General features: G+C 45.0%; 1 long non-coding RNA gene across 1 annotated transcript; it reads right to left on the bottom strand.

The window, feature by feature from the left end:
* Positions 1-823: 823 nt before the first annotated feature.
* Positions 824-23494, bottom strand: LOC128106002 (uncharacterized). The gene is made up of 4 exons (XR_008216561.1): positions 22724-23494; positions 9668-9706; positions 2703-2780; positions 824-923 (listed from the first exon to the last, which is right to left on the bottom strand). It is a non-coding gene; the product is annotated as an uncharacterized LOC128106002 (long non-coding RNA).
* Between the last annotated feature and the right edge of the window lie 502 nt (positions 23495-23996).

Below are 23996 nucleotides of genomic sequence, written 5' to 3'. Positions count from 1 at the left end.
ATGTCACCTCATCTCATGACATAGTCTGTTACATTAAAAAATGGCAGTTCCCAGTGCATTTTGTTGGCCTCCAGAATTCCGTGAGAGAGCCATACCATCTAGATAGAGCATGATGCTTCCCTTGTCAGTACACTTACGTTTTTTTCTTATCAGAAATAAGAATGTGGGGTGCAGCTAGCAACAGCCAGCAGTGTCTTTAGAAAGGAAAGGAAAGCAGGTGTAACTGCAGCCACCCATACGATGTGATGATTCCTTCCTGCTGGCTGCTAGATTTAGGATATGTAAAACTCGAATTATAAAGACCACCTATTTCCTGTTCTGAGCTTGAAGCAGGCTGTAACATTATGTGCTGGATAGAATTAAGCTTTAAAGTTGTTTTTTTTTTTTCCTTTTTGAGACAGGAGCTTGCTATGTAGCTCTGACCATAGAGGACTCACAGGGTAGACCAAATTGGCCTCAAACCTGCAGCAGTCCTGCCTCCCTCCCAAGTGCTGAGATTGTATGCACAGGCCACTAAGTTCAATGTACGCAGCACCGAGTCTGATGTGTATTAGGGTTAAGCATGCTACCAGCTAAGCTATAGCTCTAGCCCCAAAGTTGATGTTTTTGTTTGTTTGTGCAAGAAGCACTTTATCGTTGTTGTTTTGTTTGTTTGAGACAAAGTCTCATTATGTAGCCACACTGACCTCAAATTCACAGAGATCCAATTGCTTGTGCCTCCCAAGTGCTAGGATTAAAGGCATATCTGACAACCAGTCCTGGAAAATGTTGACTTCTTGTGTTTTTCAGTTCCGCAGCTCTTATTCTTCAAGTTTCTTGAAGACTCAGAGATGGCTCACTACAGAACTCCCGTGTCCTTTGGTAATGTGACAGTTGGAATGAGAATTGTCTCCAGTAGTACCAGGCATTTTGTCACTGGGTCCCTGTAGATGTAACCAACCGTCTTATTAAATAAGAAACACAGAACCAATGCAAAGAAGAAAGCCAAGAGATTAGAGCTAAGAGCCTTACCCGCCTGCTGCAGCTATCCTCTTCAGCCAAGAGACCTCTCCAAAAGAGACCTACTTCCTGTCTGTTTGTCCTTATATAGACTTTCTGTTCTGCCTTCTCATTGGTTGTAAACCCAACCACGTGACTGCCTCGTTACTGCCTGTCTGTACAGACCTCCAGACACACGTTGGAGCATGTGTCTCCAATGCTGGCTGTATCCTTGAACACACAGAGATCTACCTAGCTCTGCCTACCAAGTGCTGGGATTAAAGGCATGTGCCACCACCGCCCAGCTCTGCTATGGCTTGCTAGTAGCTCTGACCCCCAGGCAACTTTATTTATTAACATACAAATAAAATCACATTTCAGTACAAATAAAATACCACCATAGGTCCCCAATTGATGGCACTGTTTAGGAGGCTTAGCAGCTATGGCCTTGTTGGAGGCAGTATGCCACTGGAGATGTGCTTTGAGAGTTTGAAGACTCGTTTGCTCTCTACTTACTGCTTGTGGCTCAAGATATACGCTCTCAGCTTCCTGATCTAGCTGCCCTGCCTAGACTCTAACCTTCTGGAACTGTAAACCCAAACAAACTCTGTATTCTATAAATCTCCCTGTTTGTGGTGTTTGATCACAGCAATAGAAAATTAACTAGTCCAGTTAAAACCTTTCTCTCACCTTGTCTCATGTCTGGGCTGCAAACTGGTCATTTTATATTTTGTCTTACATACTGCAATGACAAACTAATTAAAATATGTGCTCTGGGGTCTGGGAAGATGTCTCAGTCAATAAAGCAACTGACACTCGAGCATGAGAACCTGAATTTGGGTCCCCAGCACCCACACAAAAACTGTGTGTGGTGGTACACACCTGTGATTTCAGTGCTAAGGAGGATGATTCCTGGAGCTCATTGGCCAGTCAGCCTAGCTAAATTGATGAGTTCCAGCTTAAATGAGAGATCCTAGCTCAAAAAGAAGATGGAGATTTACAGAGGAAGAGACCACACATCAAACTCTGGCCTCCACATATATACACACATCCAGAGAAATATGTACAAACAACACCTAAACACACACACACAGAGACACGCACGCACACACACACACACGTCATTCTGATCTACTAGCTTGAAATCAGTTGAGGCCAGCCTAGAATGCATAAAAAGACTCTCTCAAAAGGAAAAACAAAAAGGAGGAGGAGGGAGAAAGAAAAAGAAAAGAAAGGCAAAAGAGGTGTGTTGAGAATGCTGCTTCATTCTTGTAAGAAGAAAGGTAAACAATTCTTCTGTTGTACCTGTTTATGGGTGTAAAAGAAACTATGTGATACTCTCACGGTATCTTGACTCTTTTCCACAGCAAATTAGTGGCTTTTTATGAAACTGTCATATTACTAGAACCAAACCAAATGAAAGAATCAAACTTTAAAAAAAAAAAAAAAACTATGTGTCTGTTTCTGTGTGTGAGTTTGTGCGTGTGAATTTGGGTGCCCACAGGGGCCAGAAGAGGATGTCAGCTCCCCTGGATCTGGAGTCATAGGCAGTTGTGATCCTGCTTATGTAGGTCCTGGGAGCTAAACTCTGGTCCTCTGGAAGAGCAGCAAGCTCTCTTGACGTCCAAAGTCAACTCTTCAGCCCTGACATCACTCAAAACCAGATCTCTAGTGACAAGACAAAGCCTCTTAGAGACCATTGGCTCCTCCAGCAGTCTGCTTACTCAGGACAGGGCTTCTTTGACATCTCAGCAAGGAACAGAGCAGAGAGCTGCTTCTTAAGGCCGAGGACCTGGTTTCACCTAGACAGAGGGGGAGCATTGTGTGAGAGCATTACCAGTATTATTTTATCCTGTTTGCTTTTCATATGCACGAGAGGATGATAGTAACACATCCCACCCCAGGCTCCTTTTAGTTCTCACTGCACATCGCTCCACCCCAAACAAGCAGCTCAGCGTTCCATGTTCATCACTTCAAGAGCAAAGATGCCTTCCAGGCCTTGGTGTTGCAGAAGACTTGGTTTTTCGGGAATGGAAAAACATTTTTGGCAATAGTAAGAGTTGAAAAACAACAACAACAAAAGCACTTCGGTTTTCTTGTTGGTTTGTTTGTAAGACAGGGTTTCTTTGTGTAGCCCTGGCTTCCCTGTAATTCACTCTGTAGACCAGGCTGGCCTCTATCTCAGAGATCCACCTGCCTCTGCCTTCCAAGTGCTGGGATCAAAGACATGTGCTGCCACTGCCCAGCTCCAAACCTATTTTTTGTAAGACTTGGGTTTTCTTTTCTCCAAATAAATAAATAAATAAAATGGAGCATGGTAGTTCATTAGTTCATAACCATAATCCAGCACTCAGGAGGCAGAAGCAGGTGGATCCCTGTGAGTATGAGCCTGGCTTGCTCTACATAATGAGCTCCAGGTCATCTAGAGCTATATAGAAAGACCAGCTAAATCAACAAGAAATGTCCATTCTTGTTCTAGAAAAGGAGGGATTATGAGTGACAGAAGAGACTATGAGGAAAAGCAAGGCAGCTTGCCTCTTCACAGGGGTGGGGGAGATTGATTGGTTGATTGATTACCATATTAGCCATCATGTCTCTGGGAACCTATGAGCACCCACAGATAAATAAGCTAATGAGATTTTTTTTTTTTTTTGGTTTTTCAAGGCAGGGTTTCTCTGTGTAGTTTGGGTGCCTGTCCTGGATCTCGCTTTGTAGACCAGGCTGGCCTCAAACTCACAGAGATCCACCTGGCTCTGCCTCCCGAGTGCTGGAATTAAAGGCATGTGCCACCACTGCCCAGCTAAGCTAACAAGATTTAAGAGGAGAGAGTTCAGGCATGCTAGTGCCTAAACAGCCCAAGATGGGCTGTAGGCCACAGAAAGCAAGCTTTGGCTCATGCAGGAAGCAAGAAGCTGGGAAGTAGACAGGCTCCCAACATGTCCTATGTACTCAAGTGTTTAGGACAAAGAAAATCCAGGTGTGGGAACACACACCTGTAAGCTCAGCACTCAGGAGGCTAAGGTAAAAAAAAAAATAGAAATTTGAGACCACGCTAATATGTAGTAAGATCCTCCCATCAAGGGAAAGGAAGAGAAAACAACTCCCAACTCAAGAGAGTTTGCACAAGGGAACTCTCGACTCTGTAGATGAACGGTCTTATTAAATAAGAAACACAGAGCCAAATGCAGAGTTAATAACCCAAGAGTTAAAAGCAATAGCTAAGAGCTAAAAACCTTACCCTTCACTGCCGCTGCTGTCCTACCTCTCCGCAAGAGACCTACTTCCTGTGTGTTTGTCTTTTTATTGACTTTCTGTTCTGCCTTCTCATTGGTTGTAAACCCAACCACATGATCTCCTCATCACTGCCTGTCTCTACAGACCTCCAGGTCTTCTATGGTTGGTACTGAGATTAAAGACGTGTGTCTCCATGCTGGCTGTATTCTTGAACACACAGAGATCTGCCCAGCTCTGCCTCCCAAATGCTGGGATTAAAGGCATGCACCACCACCGCCCAGCTTCTGCTATGGCTTGCTAGTAGCTCTGACCCCCCCAGGCAACTTTATTTATTAACATACAAATAAAATCACATTTCAGTACAAATAAAATATCATCATAGGACTCAGCAGAAGACCGTGAGTCCAGATGACTGAGTTCAGCTGATGACCTGGATGCTTGTGTGCCTAGATGGCATTGAGAGGCAGAGGCCCCAAACCCAAAGCCTTGCCACTATCTGAGACCTTTTGACAGTTAGATCTGACCTCAGCTAGAAAAAAAAGAAGGATTCCATAGGTCAACAATGAGCAAATTACCAGTCCTCAATTCTTGGGAGGCTGAGGAAGTAAAATTGTGAATTCAAAGCCAAATTGGCCTACATAGTCTCAAATAATAAAGAAATGGGGAAGACGAGGAAGGAAGAGGAGAGTAGTGAGAGGGAAGGAAGAAAGGAAGGATGGGGGAAGAGAAGGAGGGAGGAAGGACAGAGAAAGAAAACAGCAACCCCAAACGAAATCTAAAGTGAGTTACAAACAAATAAATGTGTATTCAGACAAGTCTAAGTTAATGCTTTTACATGAGCATGGGCTACGGATCACTGAAGTCCCTACCAGGCAAATTTGAAATAGTACCCAATCACTTTCTCAAAGGGAACAAGTTAAAAAGGACCCTGAAGATGAGAGAGAGGAAGTTCCAGGTCCTACCTGTTCTGTCAGGCTTTGGTTGTAAAACTGTACCTACAAAGGGGGTTCACTGTTAAGTGGGTACGGGCACATGTAGTTGCATGCTGCAAGGAGGCATGTGTGCAGTGCTGCAGAGATCCAGTGGTCTTCACCAGAGGAGGCGGTATGGGCTAGCAATCCCGCAGATCTTCTGAGCTACAACAGAGAATCAGCCGGGCGGTGGTGGCGCACGCCTTTAATCCCAGCACTCGGGAGGCAGAGCCAGGCGGATCTCTGTGAGTTCGAGGCCAGCCTAGGCTACCAAGTGAGTTCCAGGAAAAGGCGCAAAGCTACACAGAGAAACCCTGTCTCGAAAAACAAAAAAAAAAAAAAAAAAAAACCAAAAAAAAACAAACAAAAAAAAAAAAAAAAACAGAGAATCAATGAAAGGCAGCGGGTGCCACCAGGGGGCAGCAGAGTCTCCATTGCAATCCACTCTGCTCAGACAGATGCACTTGCACCCGGGAGCTCCATAAGGTTCTTCAGCCAGGGGCTGAGGTGTAATACAGAAAGAGGCAGCCTTTAGCCACTTGGAGGCTTATGTATATGGAATAGCAAAACTTTTCTGAGGAGCGATGAGATTATTTTCTTTTCTCGGGAGTGATAGCTAAAATTAATTTTAATTGTTTTCACGTGTGTTTATCCTTATTTGATAAAACCAGTTCAGTGATAGACTTATTGACATTAGGATTTCCAAGGTGAAATAAATGCATTAGCCTGAAGTAATCTTGTCTCCCTTTTTCTTTCTTTCTGTTTTTCTGGTACTGGCAATTGAACCTAGACCCTTGTACATGAAAGGCACACACTCCACCAACTCTCCCCAGCCCTCTAAAATTTAAACAATATAATTGGTCTTACTATAAATCATAAAGGATTTTTTATTTTGGTCCACGAAGCTCTGCAATATGACAGAGCACTTGCCTAGCATATGAAAGACTAAATGTAAACCACATCCAACCATATAACTGAATAAATAAATGAACACATCTTTTAATGGCTTACTGTTGTTTCTGGGAGAAAACACTAAATCCTTAGCATGTCCACGGGACACTTGTCAATCAATAAGACCTAATAGACTGCCTGTCTGCTTAAGCTCCTCTGCTTGGTATAGCCGCTGCTCTCAGAGACACCAGGACCTGTGGCTTGCATAGCTGTGTTTCTTGTTTCTTTTTTAAAGATTTATTTTAATTATTTTTAAGTAAGTGTGTGTGTGTGTGTGTGTGTGTGTGTGTAGGTATGGGCACGTGTGTGCAGATGTCTGAGGAAGCCAGAGGTGTTGGACTCTCTTGGATCTGGAGTTAAGGCAGTTGGGAGCTGCTAATATGGGTTCTGAGATTTGAACTAGGGTCCTCTGGAAGAGCAGTGTACGCTCTCAACCACTGCGTTATCTCTACAGCCCCCATATCTGCGTTTCTCTTGACTTCAGTTTTTGCCCACAGTTAAAGAAGTCTCTGATAAGTCGGACGGTGGTGGCACACGCCTTTAATTCTAGCGCTTGGGAGGCAGAGCCAGGGGGATCTGGTCTACAGAGCAAGTTCCCGGACAGGCTCCAAAGCTACACAGAGAAACCCTGTCTCAAAAAACAAAACAAAACAAAACAAAAAAGCCTCTGCTAACACAGATTGACATTAGCTCTCACTCTGCAAATCGAGTAGAAAGAACTTTGTTGTCATTTTCACTTTCTATCCTGTAGTTATAAAAATATCAGTGTATAAAAGCCCAATCAATTCGTTGCATCAGATCAAAGCCAAAACACATAACGATAAGACAAATTTGGTATGAGTCTCAGAAGGACCTTGGCACACATTTGGCTGGCTTTCAACCCTTTGCCTTCCTGCCTCCGCCTCTGAGTGCAAGGTTCCAGATATGCACACTATGACCCACCACGGTGGTGAGTGTTTGCAAACACTTAACTCTTTGAAGACTGTTAGATTTGTCCTGGTCATGTAGTCCAGTTGTCGAGCCCTTGCCCAGCATGTGTGAAGCCCTAGACTCCATCCCCATCACCATGCACACCAAGTGAAGGCTGTTCCATTCTGTCCTCCCAGTACATGGTGCATCGCACCATGACCCAGGACATTGCAATGCAATGTCCAACATTGCATTGGACAACTATTTAAACCTCTCTAAACCTCAGTACTCTAATAAATGAAGTGGAATAATAAGATCATATCACACAGTTATTTGAGGACTAAATAGATCATGTAAAAACCTGCATCATATAGTAATGACCAATAACAAGTGTCACAAAGACATTTTTAAAAACATTTATTTTGAGCCAGGCGGTGGTGGCGCACGCCTTTAATCCAAGCACTTGGGAGGCAGAGGCAGGCAGATCTCTGTGAGTTCGAGGCCAGCCTGGTCTACAAAGCGAGTTCCAGGAAAGGCTCAAAGCTACACAGAGAAACCCTATCTCGAAAAACCAAAAAAAAAAAAAAAAAAAAAAAAAAAAAGAAAAAACCAACATTTATTTTGCCAGGCAATGGTGGCAGGTAGATCTCTGGGAGTTCAAGGCCATCCTGGTCTGCAAGACAAGTTCCAGAACAGCCAGGACTGTTACACAAAAAAACCCTGTCTCAAAAAAAAAACAAAAAAGAAAAAAGAAAAAAGAAATGCTATTTCAGGGATAATGGAGAACTTTTTCAGGTTACCTTTATTTCAATGGGAAGTAAACATTATAATTAAGTTAAATTTTTAAGTAACTACTGACATTTATTACATGCTTACTCTATGGCATGAGTGTTCTGTACAGTTTCAATCCATTTATTTATAGTTTTGATCCATTTATCTAAGTGTACGTGTGTGTGTGTGTGTGTGTGTGTGTGTGTGTGTGTGTGGCATATGCAAGTGTGTGCACACATGAGTGCAGATGCACTCAACTGTGTGGGTGCCCGTTGAGAGGCTGATGTGAGGATATCTTCCTTAATCATTTTTGCACCTTGTTTTCTGAGACAAGGTGTCTCCCTGAACCCACAGCTTGCTCCATTTTGGCTAGACTGGTGGATGAGCAAGGCCTGGGGATTTACCTGTTGTCCACCTTGTCGGAGGTAGGGATACAGACATCCAAACTCAGGGCCTCGTGTTTGCAGAGCAAGCACTTTACCCAGTGGGCCATCTCCCCAGGCCTGATTTTAGCTTTTCTAAGTTACACATTCAGAGGATGGGTAAAAGTTTGGTTGGTGGGGGCTGGAGAGATGGCTCAAAGATTAAGAGCACTGGCTGCTCTTCCAAAGGTCCTGAGTTCAATTCCCAGCAACCACATGGTGGCTCACAACCATCTGTAATGAGATCTGGTGCCCTCTTCTGGCCTGCAGGAATGTGTGCAGGCAGAACACTGTATACATAATAAATAAATCTTAAAAAAAAAAAAAAAAAAAAAGTTTGGTTGGTAAAGCGCTTGACTTGCAAGCACAAGGACCTGGGTTCAATCCCCAGAACCTGTTTAAAAGAAGCCTGCCATGGACACACTCACTGGTACTCTTAGCTCTAGAGAGTCAGAAACAGGTAGGTGGGTCCAGATTATTTTAAGAGTCCAGCTCAGTAGTGTTTTTTTGTTTTGTTTTGTTTTGTTTTGTTTGGGGGGGGGTTGAGAGAGAGAGAGAGAGAGAGAGAGAGAGAGAGAGAGAGAGAGAGAGAGAGAGAGAGAGAGAGAGACTTAATTCACTTTATTTTTCTTGTACAAAAACCCTTGTGTGGTGGTCACAGCTGGAGCCTGAGTCCTCCAAACAGAAACTCGGGTGTGGGTTTTCACAAGATGGTCAGTGAATTCCTGATAAGGAGACTTGGTGAACACAGTCTCTTTCCAGAGGTTGGGGTTGAGTAGCTGTGGGTCTTGGAGATGGCATCAAAGGTGTCCTTGGCAAAGTTGCCCAGGGTGGCAGTGCAGCCCCTGGCTGATGTGTAGCAGTCATCGATACTGACCAGCAGCAGCTTCATTGAAACCAGGAGCAGAGATGATGCCAGGGTCTCTAGGGGTAGGGATGAGGCACACCAGCACAGAGCCATGGCAGCCTATCACCTTGCACGCAACAGTGTGGGGTTTGCCAAACTTGTTCCCCCAGTAGCCTCTCCGCACAGGGGCAATGGAAACCTTGGCCAAGGTGCTGGCCCCTTGGATGACAGTGGCTACCTCCTTGGAGCACTTAACACCAAGACCAACATGACCATTGTAGTCCCCAATAGCCACAAAAGCCTTGAACCCGGTCCGCTGGCCAGCCTGAGTCTGCTTCTGCACTGGCAGGATCTTTAGAACCTCATCTTTTCAGGATGCTCCCAGGAAGAAGTCAATAATCTCAGGTTCTTTGCTGGGCAGGGAGAACAGGCAGATCCCTCCAGGTACTTGTTCTTCGTGTCCTTGACCAGGCAGCCCAGCTCTACTTCTTGTCTTTGGCTTTACCTCCACAAGCCCAGTGGCCTCCTAAGCCCACCCATCCCCACCCCACCCCATCCTCCAAGCCCTCCTGCTGCACACTCACCAGCTGCCATTTGTTGTTTCCCTGAAGAAGAGACCTTGCCTGAAAGAGAAAGAAAAAAAAAGAATGAAAAAAAAAAAAGCTGATGGATGGCCCGAGGAACAACACCCAAGTTTACAAATACATACCTACCTAATATGCATGTGCATGCACACACACGTACAGTTAGTTACATTCACAAAGTAAAATCAAAGGATGAAAAAATATATATACAAATAGTGAAAAGTTTTCCAGTCACTCAGCTACCAAATTCTAGATTTGGAGAAAATAAATAGTTTTTGTTGTTGTTGTTGTTGTTTTGAGTTATGGGATTGTACAAAAATGCACATGCATAGGGCTGCTCCTGTGATAGAATGCTTGCCTAACACCAAAAGGCTTGCTGCTCAATCTGCAGCACTGAGAAATAGAAAGTATCACCCACCTCACACATTTTACTCTGTACTGCACTTTTCTTCTTTAATATTCTTGGTAATTAATACTCCATTCCCCCTTTACACACACACACACACACACACACACACACACACACACACACACACACCAGGTTCTCACTTCACATCCCTGGCTGGCCTGAAACTCACTCTGTAGACCAGGCTGGTATTGAACTCACAGAGATCCGCCTGCCTCTGCCTCCCAAGTGCAGGATTAAAGGCATGTGCCACCTTGCCTGGTTCTTCATTCTTTCTTAAGCAATGTGTTTGATTGTTGAGTCCTTCAAAACAGCCCCCTTATAGATGGAGGTCTGCATTTCCATGCTTTTCCTACTATGTCCACATATAGATCTCTAAGCACTTACTTTTTACAATTGTGTGTGTGTGTGTGTGTGTGTGTGTGCGCGCGCGCACGCATGCGTGCGCACATGTGAATGCAGGTACCAGTGGATGTAGATATCAGTGGAGTCAGAAGAGGATACAAGAGTTCCTAGAGCTGGAGTCACAGGAGATTATGAGTCCTCTGACATGGATGCTGGAAATTGAACCCAGGCCCTTAGCGAGGGCAGTTCACGTTCTTAACCACTGAGCCGTTTCTCAGTACTTTTTGTCTGAAGGAATTGGTGGTCAATAAGCATGTATGTACATTTTGAATTTTGGTAGCTATTGTCAAGCTATTTTATGTGATGGTTTTATTAGCTTAGATTTCCCATGCAATGTAGAGAGACCTATTTCATACAAAGAGCTGCCCCTACCAAACTATCCCTAACAATGGATTTTTAAATTTGTCTGTCTGTCTGCCTGCTTTTTGAAACAGGGTCTCAGGTAGCCTAGGGCTAACTGAACTTGCTTTGTAGCTAACTAAGGTTGGCCTTGAACGCCTGAACCTCTGGCTTTCACCCTTCAAGGGCTAGCATTGCATGTGTACTGCCATGCCTGGCTTTTCATCTTTTCTTTTTTCTCTTTTTGGCCCCCAGGTTTTGGTCCTTGTGAATCAGATTTGAAAAATCCCTTAACACCTCTGCTTTAAATGCATTTCTTCCCAATGCCCATAACAGTAATACTATTATTGTTTTGCATATGAGAAAACTAAGGCTTATAGAAGTTAAGTGACTTGCTCCAAGTCATTAAGATAGAACAGCTAGACTGTACCTATATTATAAAATTATTTTTGACGATTCAAGACTTATTTCAAATAGTTGAGCCATACATAGTGGAGCATACCTATAATATCAGCACCCAAGAGGCTAAGACAAGAGGACTGTCCTAAGTCCAAGGTCAGCCTGGGCTATATAGTGAGTGCCAGGCCAGCTTTAGCTACAAAATGAGATAATTTCTTAAAAAAAAAAAAAAAAAAGAAAGAAAGAAAAAAGAAAAAAATTATTAAAGTTCAGAAGTTTTCAGTAACTTCCTGCCATCATTATCAAGAGAACTGTCATTGAGTGATAGATGTGTGTCCTAGTTTAAAGGGAAACTGTTTTAGCAAGATGATGTTAAGTAAACTGCCTTTAGTCCCATGGCACCACCAACTTTGAAATGTCATTCCTAGCCCCAAAGCTGAGTCCCTATCATTCACACCCAGAAGCTCAGTTTCACAGCTAGCTGCACAAAGATAGGTAAATATATACTAGGTGGAGTCAGTTTGAAAGACAAATAACCAGAACCATTTACTAGTCCCTGGCAAGGCACCCTTTGACATGACTGGAGCGGATGTGTGTGGGGTGAATGAACTAATTATACAAGAATCATGTGCTCATGTTGTGTCCAGCTGCAATTTAGAGACATTATACACACATTATGGGGTGTTGGCCTTTAGCACGCTACGGGTTTGATTTATCTGTAGTTCTCATTAACATACCTGAGGTTTCTGCCACAGAGTTCACAAAGAAAAAAATATTAGCTCAACTTGAACACAGCCATTAAAGTCTCCCTAAGAGTCTCCTAGGTGGGACTTCACAGTTGTGGAGAAAATAGAGCATCCAGGAAAGGAGCAGCCATGTCACATGAAAGGTGGAAGTATATGCCACATCTACACCAAAATGTGTTCCAGATGGACAACGTGCAGGAAAGGTTTTTAAAAGTTTGATTAAAATTAAAAGTACATAGTGTATGTATGTGTGTGTGTGTGTGTGTGTGTGTGTGAGAGAGAGAGAGAGAGAGAGAGAGAGAGAGAGAGAGAGAGAGAGAGAGAGAGAGAGAGAGAGAGACTAGGAGAGGCCTTTTAAAAGTGTAATTGAATATGCAGAACCTACAACATAAAGTATTAACAAAAAGGATTTTCACATTAAAAAAAAATTGTGTGAGTAGCACACCATCAGGGCTGAAGAGATCACTTGGTAGGCAAAAGCACTTTTCACCAACTGGCAATCTGTGTTGGACCCCAGACACCCACAGCTGGAGGGTGAGCACCTCCACTTTCCTGCTGTTGTGACACACCCACAAACATACACATACACAATAAATAAATGCAACGCAAGAACAAATGCCCACCATCAATAAAGCAAGACAAAAAATGACAGACTGGAAAACATCCAGCTCAACTCTTGTCCCAGACCAAATGCTCCCTTTCGGAAGTGCAAAGAGCCTCTGTAGGCAAGAGAAACCCGTAGCCCAGTGATGAAGGCAGGGAAATCAAAGGGGCTTTTACAAGCGGCAGTTAAACTGATGCCAACACTTGCTTATAAGAAATGAAGCAGTTGGTGGTGCATGCCTTTAATCCCAGCACTCGGGAGGCAGATCCAGGTGGATCTCTGTGAGTTCCAGGCCAGCCTGGGCTACAGAGTGAGTTCCAGGAAAGGTGCAAAGCTACACAGAGAAACCCTGTCTCGAAAAACAAAACAACAACAACAAAACAAAACAAGAAATGAAAACTAAAACTACACTCTGTCGAAATCAGTTAATAGCCTCAGTGTCAGCCAGGTATGGGCTACAGATCTGTAATCCCAGGGCACAGGAGGCAGAGGCAGGAAGATGACCACACGTTCAAGGCCAATATGCTATGATCTACCTAGCAAGTTCCAGGGCAGCTTGGGCTACATGGTGAGACCTTGTCTAAAAACTCAAACCAGCAAAAACCCTACCTAAACCAAAAAGTTAATAGCCGCAGTTGACCGTGCTGTGGGAAAACTGACATGCTCATGCTGTGGGATGTTCTGTATGGCAAATGTGTTGCTCTGATTGGTTAGTAAATAAAACACTGATTGGCCATTGGCTAGGCAGGAAGTATAGGCGGGACAAGGAGGAGAATAAAGCTGGGAAGTGGAAGGCTGAGTTAGAGACACTGCCAGCCGCCACGATGACAAACAGCATGTGAAGATGGCGGTAAGCCACGAGCCACGTGGCAAGGTATAGATTTATAGAAATGGATTAATTTAAGATATAAGAACAGTTAGCAAGAAGCCTGGTACGGCCATACAGTTTGTAAGCAATATAAGTCTCTGTGTTTACTTGGTCAGGTCTGAGCAGCTGTGGGACTGGCGGGTGAGAGAGATTTGTCCTCACTGTGGGCCAGGCAGGAAAACTCTAGCTACAAACTCGCACATTGTTAGCAGAAAGAATCTGCAATATCCATCAAAACATAAAGGCGGCCGGGCGGTGGTGGCGCACGCCTTTAATCCCAGCACTCGGGAGGCAGAGCCAGGCGGATCTCTGTGAGTTCGAGGCCAGCCTGGTCTCCAAAGCGAGTACCAGGAAAGGCGCAAAGCTACACAGAGAAACCCTGTCTCGAAAAACCAAAAAAAAAAAAAAAAAAAAAAAAACATAAAGGCTAGCCAGGCATGGTAATGCATGCCTGTAGTACTAGCACTCCAGTGGCTAAGACAGGAGGCATGCCCAGAGTTGGAGGCTACCCTGGGCTATCTAATAAGACTAAGTCTCAAATAAGTAAACAAACAAATCCATAAAGGCTTGGCTCTTTGGTCGCTCAGTTCTAGGGGAATGAAGTTTTGAAGAGGATGGTTTGCAAGGACTCACAGAGGAGGAAACGAGCTGCACTCACGTCAGGGAATGAGCCCCCGCAGACCATTAAGGCCCCACTTGACAGCAGAGCGCCAGGTGTGTCCCACAAACTGCAAGGAAGCCCATGAGCTGGTCAGAATAAACAAGGGGGAGGGGGAGTACTGGGAGACAGGTGAAAGTGGAGTTGGGGAGCACAACCTGGAGGGTCCGTAAGTCCCTCTAAGACAAGGGGAACCACTGAGGTATTCTGAACTGAGGACCGATTAAACATGACCTCCATATTTTACAAGAGCAGTCTACTGTCGTGGAAAGAACAAAGCAGGGGGGGGTATGAGAACAGTTGGAATGAAGCGAGCGATGCCGGGGATTGAATCAAATGGCAGCAGTCGTGGGAGGACGCGCCAGGTGGTGGGCACCTGGTGATGGAGACGGTTTGGATGCTTCATTGGTTTACTGTTCGGTTTCTGGCAGTGCTGGTGACAGACTGACCCGAGGGCCTTGTACATCCTGAGCATGCACTGTACCACTCAGCTGCACTCCAGCCCGGTGGGGATTTTTTGAAATCAGAGCCACCAGGACTTGCTGTCAGCTGAACATGGGATACAAAGAAAGGATCTAAAATGATTCTAAGATTCTTGGCATGAAAAACCAGAAAGACCAAGTTGTGGTGATATTTTATTTGTGCTTTAATAAAGTTTGCCTGGAGATCAGAGGGAATAACAAGCCATTTTAAGTCAACAAAGAAGTCAGGCTGCGGTAGCACAAGCCCTTCATCCTATCACTTGGCAGGCAGGGTCTCTGTGTGTTCAAGGCCACACTAGGGAACAGAGCCAAGCGTGGTGACACATGCCTTTAATCCCAGTACCAACCACAGAGACCTGGAGGTCTGTACAGACAGGCAGAAAGTGACAGAGCTGTGTAGGAAGAGGAAGTGAGGTAGCTGGGCTAAGAGAGCCAATGAGAGAGCAGAACAGCAAGGCAATAAAGGCGTGGGTACACAAGAAGTAACTCGCATATGGAAGCTGCAGAATTGGTGAGGTAAGGTTAGCTGTGGCTTTCCCTGTTTCCCTGATCTTTCTCTAAGGCTTTCACCCCTATATTTGGCTCCGTGTTTTTTATTTAATGAGATCATTTAGAAATTCGTCTATATAAAGTTGCTATTGATGGAGTGCAGAAGGGGAAGAAAGTTACAAATCTGGAAAGAAGTTAGGTCTCAAATTATGGACACATGGCTTGGCATGGTGGCTCACACTTATAATCCTAGTGCTTAGTAGTTGAAGCAGAAGAATCAGCAGTTGAGGTCATAGTCAGTCTGAGGCCAACCTGAACTACATGAGAGCCTGTCTCAAAAACAGATGACAAACAAATAAACAAATAAATAAATGATGAATCTAATCAATTTTAGATATGTAGAAAAGTTGTGAGGTCAAGGTCAGAGGGGGCTATGTGGAGGAAACTGTCTCAAGAAGAGAAGAGATGGTGCTGGACATGTTGGTGCACAGCTTTAATCCCAGAACTCAGGAGGCAGAGGCAGGCAGATCTCTGTGAGTTCAAGGCCAGTTAGGTGCTGTGGGACACAGAAATATGAAGCGGGAATTCAGCTGAGTATAGCAAAGGCTAATACCTGGAAGAAGCAGGGCTCTTCCAGAGGAAAAAGCCAAGCCTCAAGGAGTCTTGGTGATATTAGCTTTTAAATATTAGCCGGTTCCTGCAATGATTTTCTTGTGTGCTAAGGTAGCTTTCACAATTAATTCTTCTTCTAAGAACTTCTTTTTTTTTTTTTAAGATTTTATTTATTTATTATGTATACAGTATGTATGACCAGAAGAGGGCACCAGACCTTATTACAGATGGTTGTGAGCCACCATGTGGTTGCTGGGAATTGAACTCAGGACCTCTGGAAGAGCAGTCAGTGCTCTTAACCTCTGAGCCATTTCTCCAGCCCCTTCTAAGAACTTCTAACTGTATTTTATCTGAGATACTTCTCAACATCCAAGGACAAATGCAGATAGACAAGCATTCCAGACCACCTGCTAGTCTCCTGAATTAAGGTAAATATCCATACAGAGACAACAGCCAAGGCCAGGAGGATGTTAGGGGCAAACCTTTGCTTCTCATGTAAATGAAGCCTAACCCTCCTTTAATTCACTCAGAACAGAAGGGCTCTCACATACCAGGTTCATGGAGCTCTGATGCAGGCTTCCTAGCTACCCAGCAGACTTGCCCTGCCTGAGGAGAAAGCTGAGGGACCAGAGAATGCCACATTGCTTGTGAATTTGCAACTAGACTCGAGGGAGAGGAGGGAGGACAAGGATGGAGATCGAAGATGGGAAGAACTTAGAACAATGAGAGGACAGGAGGAGAAGGGACAGAGAGGAGCTAAGGATGAGAACAGCTGAAGCTGTGTAGATAGAATTTTATCTCAGAGGAATAAAGTGAATGGACGAAAGAGCTCAGTGTACTTATATTAATTCCCTCAGATTATTTCTCGCCACTGGTCGTGTCTCTTCCAGAATCTTGGGAAGAGACTATTAGAGGCTAGACCTAAATAGTCTTTGTTAGTTAGGGCTACCCAGTGAGACTCTGTCTCCAAAAAATAAACAATAAGAGGAGAGATGTTTGTTAGATATTCAGATAAATAGATACGTCAAATAAACAGCAAGATCATAGGAACTTGTGTTTCCTGGGAGCAGACAGAATGGGCATTAGAGGATCGAAGTGCTGATGTGAGACCAGGGGGGGATGACCAAGGAAGAATATGGACTACAGGGACAGATATCCAGGAGGTGACGTAAGGGAGATGGAGGGCACCCTGGGAGTCCAGAGCTTTTTGTGGTTGTTCAAAAGAAACAAGTATAAAAGGATGATGCAGTTGAATGGGGGTGTGTGGAGGGGTGTCTGGGAGTTAAAGGATGCTCTGAGCTCTTGTTTCTGTATGCAAGAGTAGAAGTAGTCCTTATTTGAAGGATAAAAAAGAGACAGCTTTATAATCTCTAATTAACACTCTAAAGAAAGGGTCAGATTCTCCTTGGGTTTCTGGGTCTGGGTGTCTCATGTCTTCCAGTGATTTCTCCCCTGAGGCCAAGAAAAACAGCAGTCCATGGAACAAGCAGCTCTGATCACTTCTTTCACAGAACTCTGCAGGCTGAGTGGGTCATGCCTGGCTCCTCACAGGGCTCAGAGGAAATTCCTACAGCATGGCATTACCACACCACAATCTGTCGTCCATTTTCTAGGGATTAGGATTCTTTGAGACTTTTTCTGGCACATCTCCAGATTCTTCCGGGCGCCCTTTCAGTTCCTGAATAAAGTCTTTCATTCATTCATGTATCCAACAAGTATTTCTTTCCTTAGCAACCAGTCTAGCTTTATGCCACGCACCTAGGGAATTGTTAACAATCTCATAAGAGTTTATAGTCCATTTGAGAAGACTAGAGAAAAAAGATGAGAAGGAAAAGAAAAAGTTCATTTGGAGTAGCCCAAACCAGAGGATCTACAGTTTGAGAGCAGCCCAAGCTACTTAAGCTACAGTTAAACTGAGCCATTTAGTGAGACCATATCTTGAAAATTATGTATAAATAAATGTGCTAAAATACTATTTTAAGCTGGTGGTAACCTCGGTGGTAGATGGCATACCTAACATGTGCCAGGCTCTGGATCCATTCCCAGCATGTAGTGCACATACAAAAAGTTACCTTTTATTTTGTTTGCTTGTGTAAGATAGGAGTTTCACTAAATTATCCAGGCTGGTCACCAACTCGCAGCCATCCCCATGCTTCAGTCTCCCAAAGTGCTGGCATTACAGGTGTATGCCACCATGATCAGCAAACAGCAGCAGCAACAACGGAAACCCCCAAATTAGAAAAGCTATTTGTGAAGCCAAGAATGGTGGCACAGGCCTGTGATCTCAGCACTAGGGGGGCTAAATTGGGTGAACGTTGAATCGGAGACATCCCGAGCTGCAAAATAATGACTCTGCCTTAAAACAAACAACAATATACCCCAAACCAAGCCAGACTAACTGGGAATGAAGCTCAGTGGTAGAGCCCTTACCCAGCATGTACAAACATAGGTTTAATTTACAGCTTTGGTAGGAAAAAAAAAAAAACATACGCAAGTAAAAAAAGAAAGAAAATATGCTGATATTTTGTTTGTGCTCTAACCAAGTTTGCCTGGAGATCAGAGAGCGGAGGTAGTTAACCACAGAGGCCAGGCAGTGGTGGCACACACCTCTAATCCCAGCACTTGGGAGGAGGAAGCAGGAAGATCGGGAGTTCAAGGTGACCCTGGGCTACATGAGATTGATCCAGTCTAAAAGAGAAACAGAGCCAGGAGGTGGAAGTTCACACCTTTAACCGGAGGACACAGGAGCTCAGCCCCTTTTCAGTCTGAGGATTCCTAGAAGTAAGACGTTTCATGGTGGCTGGCTGCTCTGCTTCTCTGATCTTTCAGTTTTCACCCTGATATCTGACTCTGGATTCTTATTATTAAGACCAATTAGAAATCGAGTTAGAAGAAAATGTGGTGGTAACTAGAATACAATACTATCTGGTCTTTATGAATGAAGGAAACATTTTCACTTTGGGTAACATGGAGAACCTTATGCCAAGCCAATAAGTCTGGCACAGAAAGGCAAGTACTCACATGACCCCACTTGTATACAGACCTAAACAGGTCAAACAATAAAATGAGGTTATAGGAGGTGGGGAGTGTCAGGGGAGGGGAAGACTGACCAAAGATCAAGTCTCACTCACGAGGAGTAAGTTTTCTGTGTGCCACATATTGTCACCATGGTGACATAGCTAATAATAGTGTACATATTTCCAAATTTTGAAAACAATGGATTTTAAATGTTCTCTCCACAAAAAGTATGTTAGCTAACAAATGCTGGATATAAGCATTTAAAATTCAGTACTTGTATCAAAATATTACACTGTACCCCAGAAACATTTAAAATTATTGTTGATGAAAAACAAAACTATGAGTGCTTCTGGTGACGGCTCCATCGGTGAAGGGCCTGCCGTGCAAGCATAAAGACCCAGGTTTGGGTTCCTAGCACCTAATGAAAAACTGGGCCTGGGTGTATGTGGATATAATCCAAGTGCAAAGGAGGCAGAGACAGGAGGATCACTGGGGCTTGCTGGCCCCCCAGGATAGCAGAGTTGATGGGCCACAGGTCCCCTGAGAGACCCTGTCTTACAAGCCAAGGTGGGGAGGCTCACTGGATAACAGCACTGCATAAGTGTGAAGACCGGAATTCAAATCCCTAGCACGTGTGTAAAAATCTGGGAATGGATACTTGTAATCCTAGCACAGTGCTGGGCATGGGGGGCGGGACAGGGACGGATGGACACACAGGCAGGAGGCCACAGGCTTGCTGGTCAATAGCCTAGCTCTAGGCTCAGTGAGAGGCCTTGTCTGAAGGGAGTGAGAGTTACAGAGTAGGGTATGTGACCCTTTCCTGTGTACATGCCATACATGTCCATGTGCATACCATAGACACACACACACACACACACACACACACACACACACACACACACCATAAAATGGAGAGCAAGAGAAGAAGATCTCTGATGTTTTCTGGACTCTATATGGATACACATAATACCCCTCCCCCCCCATGGGCTTGTTGCACAAACATGTACACGTACTACACATGGCACACACAAAATAAGAGTAAAAAAACTGGGTGAGGCCCGGTGGTGCACCTCGGAAATCTTGGGAGGGGAAGTCAGAAGGATCTTGAACTTGGGACCAGCCTAGGGTGCACAGCAGATCCTGTTTCAGGACAGAAATGAGAACAAGGCAGTGAAGTGGTTCAGTAAGCCAAAGCAGATTCATCCCCCAGTCCCCTAAAGGATAGAGAGGGCTGGGCAAAGACACCCTGCAGAGAGTAGGAAAAATCTGATAAAAATAAATATTCTGAAATACTAAGAAAGCAGACAATGTATTTGTGCCATGTGTGTATGTGTATGTGTGTGTGTGTGTGTGTGTCTGTGTGTGTGTGTCTGTGTGTGTGTGTGTGTGTGTGTGTGTGTGTGTGTAGGTCAGAGGAAGACTTTGTGGGGCCTAGGGATCAAATCCAGGTTGCCAGGCTTGTAGGTTCTGAGCCAGGCATGGTGGTACATGCTGCAATCCCAGCATCTGGGAGTAGAGGCAGGAGGATGGGGAGTTCAAGGTCGTGCTCAGCTGCATAACCAGGTGGAATCCAGCCTGGACTACGTGAGTCTATCTCCATCTCAAACCTCCACCATGCCAACATGTATGTAGGTTTCAAAAAGGAGGAAATGTTCAATTACTATGTTGATTCCAAACATTTCCTGAGTTTAGTACGGTGTGGGTCCGTGGTTGCCACTGTGAGAATATCAGGTAGATGGAGCTCTGTTTCAGACACCACAGGATCAGTTTGCGGTCAATTATCTCTTCTGTCACCTGGGCTCATCAGACCCCATCAGAGATTTTGCGAGCTTGCTGATTCCTGAGTTGAGGGTAACTATTTCATGAACTTTTTTCTTTATTTTGAGACAGGTTTTATGTAGTCTAGACTGGCCTTGAACTCCACATGTAGCCGAGGATGACTTTGTGTCCTCCAGGTTTCCTCCTCTTTATCTCCTTCCTGAGTGCTAGGATTACAGGCAGGTTCCACCACACCTGTTCCCTGAGATTATCACAAAATCTCTCAACATTTATTCCTAACTATGCTACAAAAGACAAAAGTGGTAAGATGGAAACATTCTGTGCTGATTGGTGCTTTTGGTTTTGTTTCGGAGACAGGGTCTTCCTCTGTGTAATTCACTATGTAGCCCAGGCTGGCCTTGAACTTGTGGCCATCGTCCTCCCTCAGCCACCGGATGCTGGGATGTATGAGTCATCCTATCCCACTAAGAAATAGAATTTGGAACCTCCTACAAGGTGGATTCAACAACGGAACAAACCACTACTATGAGATAAGTCTTCTTCCCTTATCGAATGGCCCAAATACTGCGATGTTCTTTAAGGTAAAAGTAATCCGGAGATGTTATTTTTGTCATTATTTTAGAGCTTTTATTAATCACTGATGGGAACTTTGAATTTTCCATTGTCTTTCCACAATGGGGAAGAAAGGAAAAATCTGATAAAAATAAATATTCTGAAATACTAGAAAAAAAACAAAACAACAACAAAAACCAAATCAAATCAAAACAAACAAAAACAGAGCCAGCTGGGCATGCAGCTCAGCTTGTCTAGCGTGCACAAAGCCCTGGGTTTTTATCTCCAGTACTGTGTAAACCAAGTGAGTAGCACACATCTGTAATCCTAGTATTTTGGACACGGAGGCAGGAAGATCAGAAGTTCGAAGCCAATTTCAGCTACATACTGAGTTCAAGGCTACCATGGGTTCTGTGAGACCACGTTTGGTTTGTTCTAGGTTAAGTCCCCACCGAAAGGAAAAACTAGAAAGGGACGACTGGTGTTGCCTATTTTCTCTGACATGCTAGGAGTTAAAAACACAAGTTTGCCGGGCGGTGGTGGCGCACGCCTTTAATCCCAGCACTCGGGAGGCAGAGCCAGGCGGATCTCTGTGAGTTCGAGGCCAGCCTGGGCTACCAAGTGAGTTCCAGGAAAGGCGCAAAGCTACACAGAGAAACCCTGTCTCGAAAAACCAAAAAAAAAACAAAAAACAAAAAACACAAGTTTATTCATGATATAGCAAGCCATAGGGAAAATTTTACAAAGGGACTTCTCTTATAGATTTTGGACTCAGATAAAATTTCTCTTCTAATAGAACGCATCCATTTAGAATAGCAGGATGGTGGCTTAATAATGTCATTCACGCCTCTGTCTTTGCCATCTCTTGGCCTGGTTTCATCTGCAATCTTCTATCAAGATAGTTGTAGCATTCTATCCAGATCTTAAATATTAATAATTCTATCTCAGTGAGGAGGCGGGGGAAACCTCTTGCAACTATTTTCCCTCTAGCCTTGTCAGGAAGAAGGAGTACCAGGTCTCAGCAGGTCACTACTAGTGTCCATGATAACCTAAGAGAAATCAAACCCAAACATTACAGAACATACATGTATTGAAACAAGTCATGATTAATGGATAGATCAGCATACAGAAGACAGCCCTTTCCCAATCTGCCCGTTCCCGGTTCATTGTTATTCTGTCATCTCCAAGCGTTCAGAGTTCTACTATTCCTGTCTTCTCCATAGCTACATGCAGAGCCATACCGCAATGCTAGAGACTGGGGCGAAGACATGAAGAAGCAACTGCTGGATTGGGGCCTTGAGCCCCCCAGAGCTCTGCCCCATCTCCTTATTTTTAATTATTCATATTTGTGAAATAGGTTTGCTTTTTAAAGTCTAAATGTCCTTTATTAAAATTTTATTTTTACTCCACATATGCGAGTGTCTTGTGTGGATTGTGCATGTGAGTGCAGTGCCTTAGGAGGCCAGAAGAGGGAGTAGGATCCTCTGAACTGGAGTTCCACTTGGTTGCTGAGCCTTCTGAAGCGCTTGCTGCGCCCAGTCCTGAGCATGAGCCGCATGTGTTTATAACCACTGAGTATGTTTCCAGACCTGTCTTCTTTTGGTCAAGTCCAAGAAATCTTGGTGGGTCATTTGTTCACCGTTCACAAATTTGAGGGAGACAAAGTTGAACTCGAAGTAACTCTAGCTCTACTACCTACCGTCTGAAAAACTTTAGAGCTCAGTATTGCGAAACAGGTTAATACACTGTTTTGAATGTGGTCAGATGCTTCATAACCGCAGGTTCTTTAGAGTCTTGCACCACAGCACACTGAACTCTCAGGGGATCTGAAGAGTGATAGCATAGGCAAATGAATTTAAGCACACACCCTTCTTCCCCAAACCAAAGTGCATGCCGAAGATTTTTTTCTTATGCGCCCTGATTATTTGAACTAGAAAAGCAACCATATGTTGAAAGCAACCATATATATGGTTTTCTCTAAAATTTCTAAAGCTAGTGATTGTGTGTGTGTGTGTGTGTGTGTGTGTGTGTGTGTGTTTTAATAAGGGCTTAGCTACCTGCAGCTTGTTGTGTGACCCAGGTACCAGTGGGGCCCAAGACACCAAACAAAACAGTGACCTGAATAAATTGTAAATTCATTCAGATTTAACTCTGGCCGCGGCAGAAGCTTGCCAAGACCTCGAACGCAGTGAGTGATTTGGGCCAGAATCCCATCAGCAACCTCAGGCACCAAGTTTCTCCCCTAGCTTCTTGCTGGGGAGTCCTGTACCCGGCAAGACGAGGACCAAGTTCAAGGGCTTTTTCTCCAAAGAACAAAGACCTCCGCAGTCTCGCTCTCGCACTCAGTGGCTCAAGTGTGCGGAGACCCACGCACCCCGCCCTCCTCTCCAGCGCGGGTCAGCGCCGCGCGCGAGGGACTCCTCGGGCCGCGCCCCTAGTGATGTCGCCGCAGGGCGGGCAAAGCCGGCCAATGGCGACGCTGGGCCGCCTTGCTCCTCCCTCTCTCCCGCGCTCCTCCCTCCCAACCCCTGCAGTCGGAACTCCCTCCTCCCTACAAGCCTCTCTCCATGCGTTCTCCCCCTCCGTGGAGCTCCTCCCACATCGCCCCTTCCTATACACTCCTCTCCCCCACTCCCTCGCGCTCCTCCCCATCACTCCTCCCAACACGTTCCTCTCCCCATCCCCCGCACTCCTCCCGTTCCCCCCCTTCCCCGCCCCCCCCCCCCGCGCTCCTCTGCGTCCCTCGCGCTCCTTCCCCCTCCCACGTGCTGCTCCCTGGCGCTCCTCCCCCTCGCCTCCTCCACGCTCCTCCCCTCCCTCGGGCTCCTCCCCCTCCCGCGTGCTCTCCCTCCTCCTTTCTCCGTGCTCCTCCCCCTCCCTCGTGCTGCTCCCTGGCGCTCCTCCCCCCCTCGCCTCCTCCACGCTCCTCCCCTCCCTCGAGCTCCTCCCCCTCCCGCGTGCTCTCCCTCCTC

This window comes from Peromyscus californicus, unplaced genomic scaffold, assembly GCF_007827085.1.
Source record: "Peromyscus californicus insignis strain IS unplaced genomic scaffold, ASM782708v3 Scaffold_9__1_contigs__length_137607984, whole genome shotgun sequence".
NCBI lineage: Eukaryota > Metazoa > Chordata > Mammalia > Rodentia > Cricetidae > Peromyscus > Peromyscus californicus.
The sequence above is the reverse complement of the archived record's forward strand: the minus strand, read 5'-3'. Positions and strand labels throughout refer to the sequence as shown.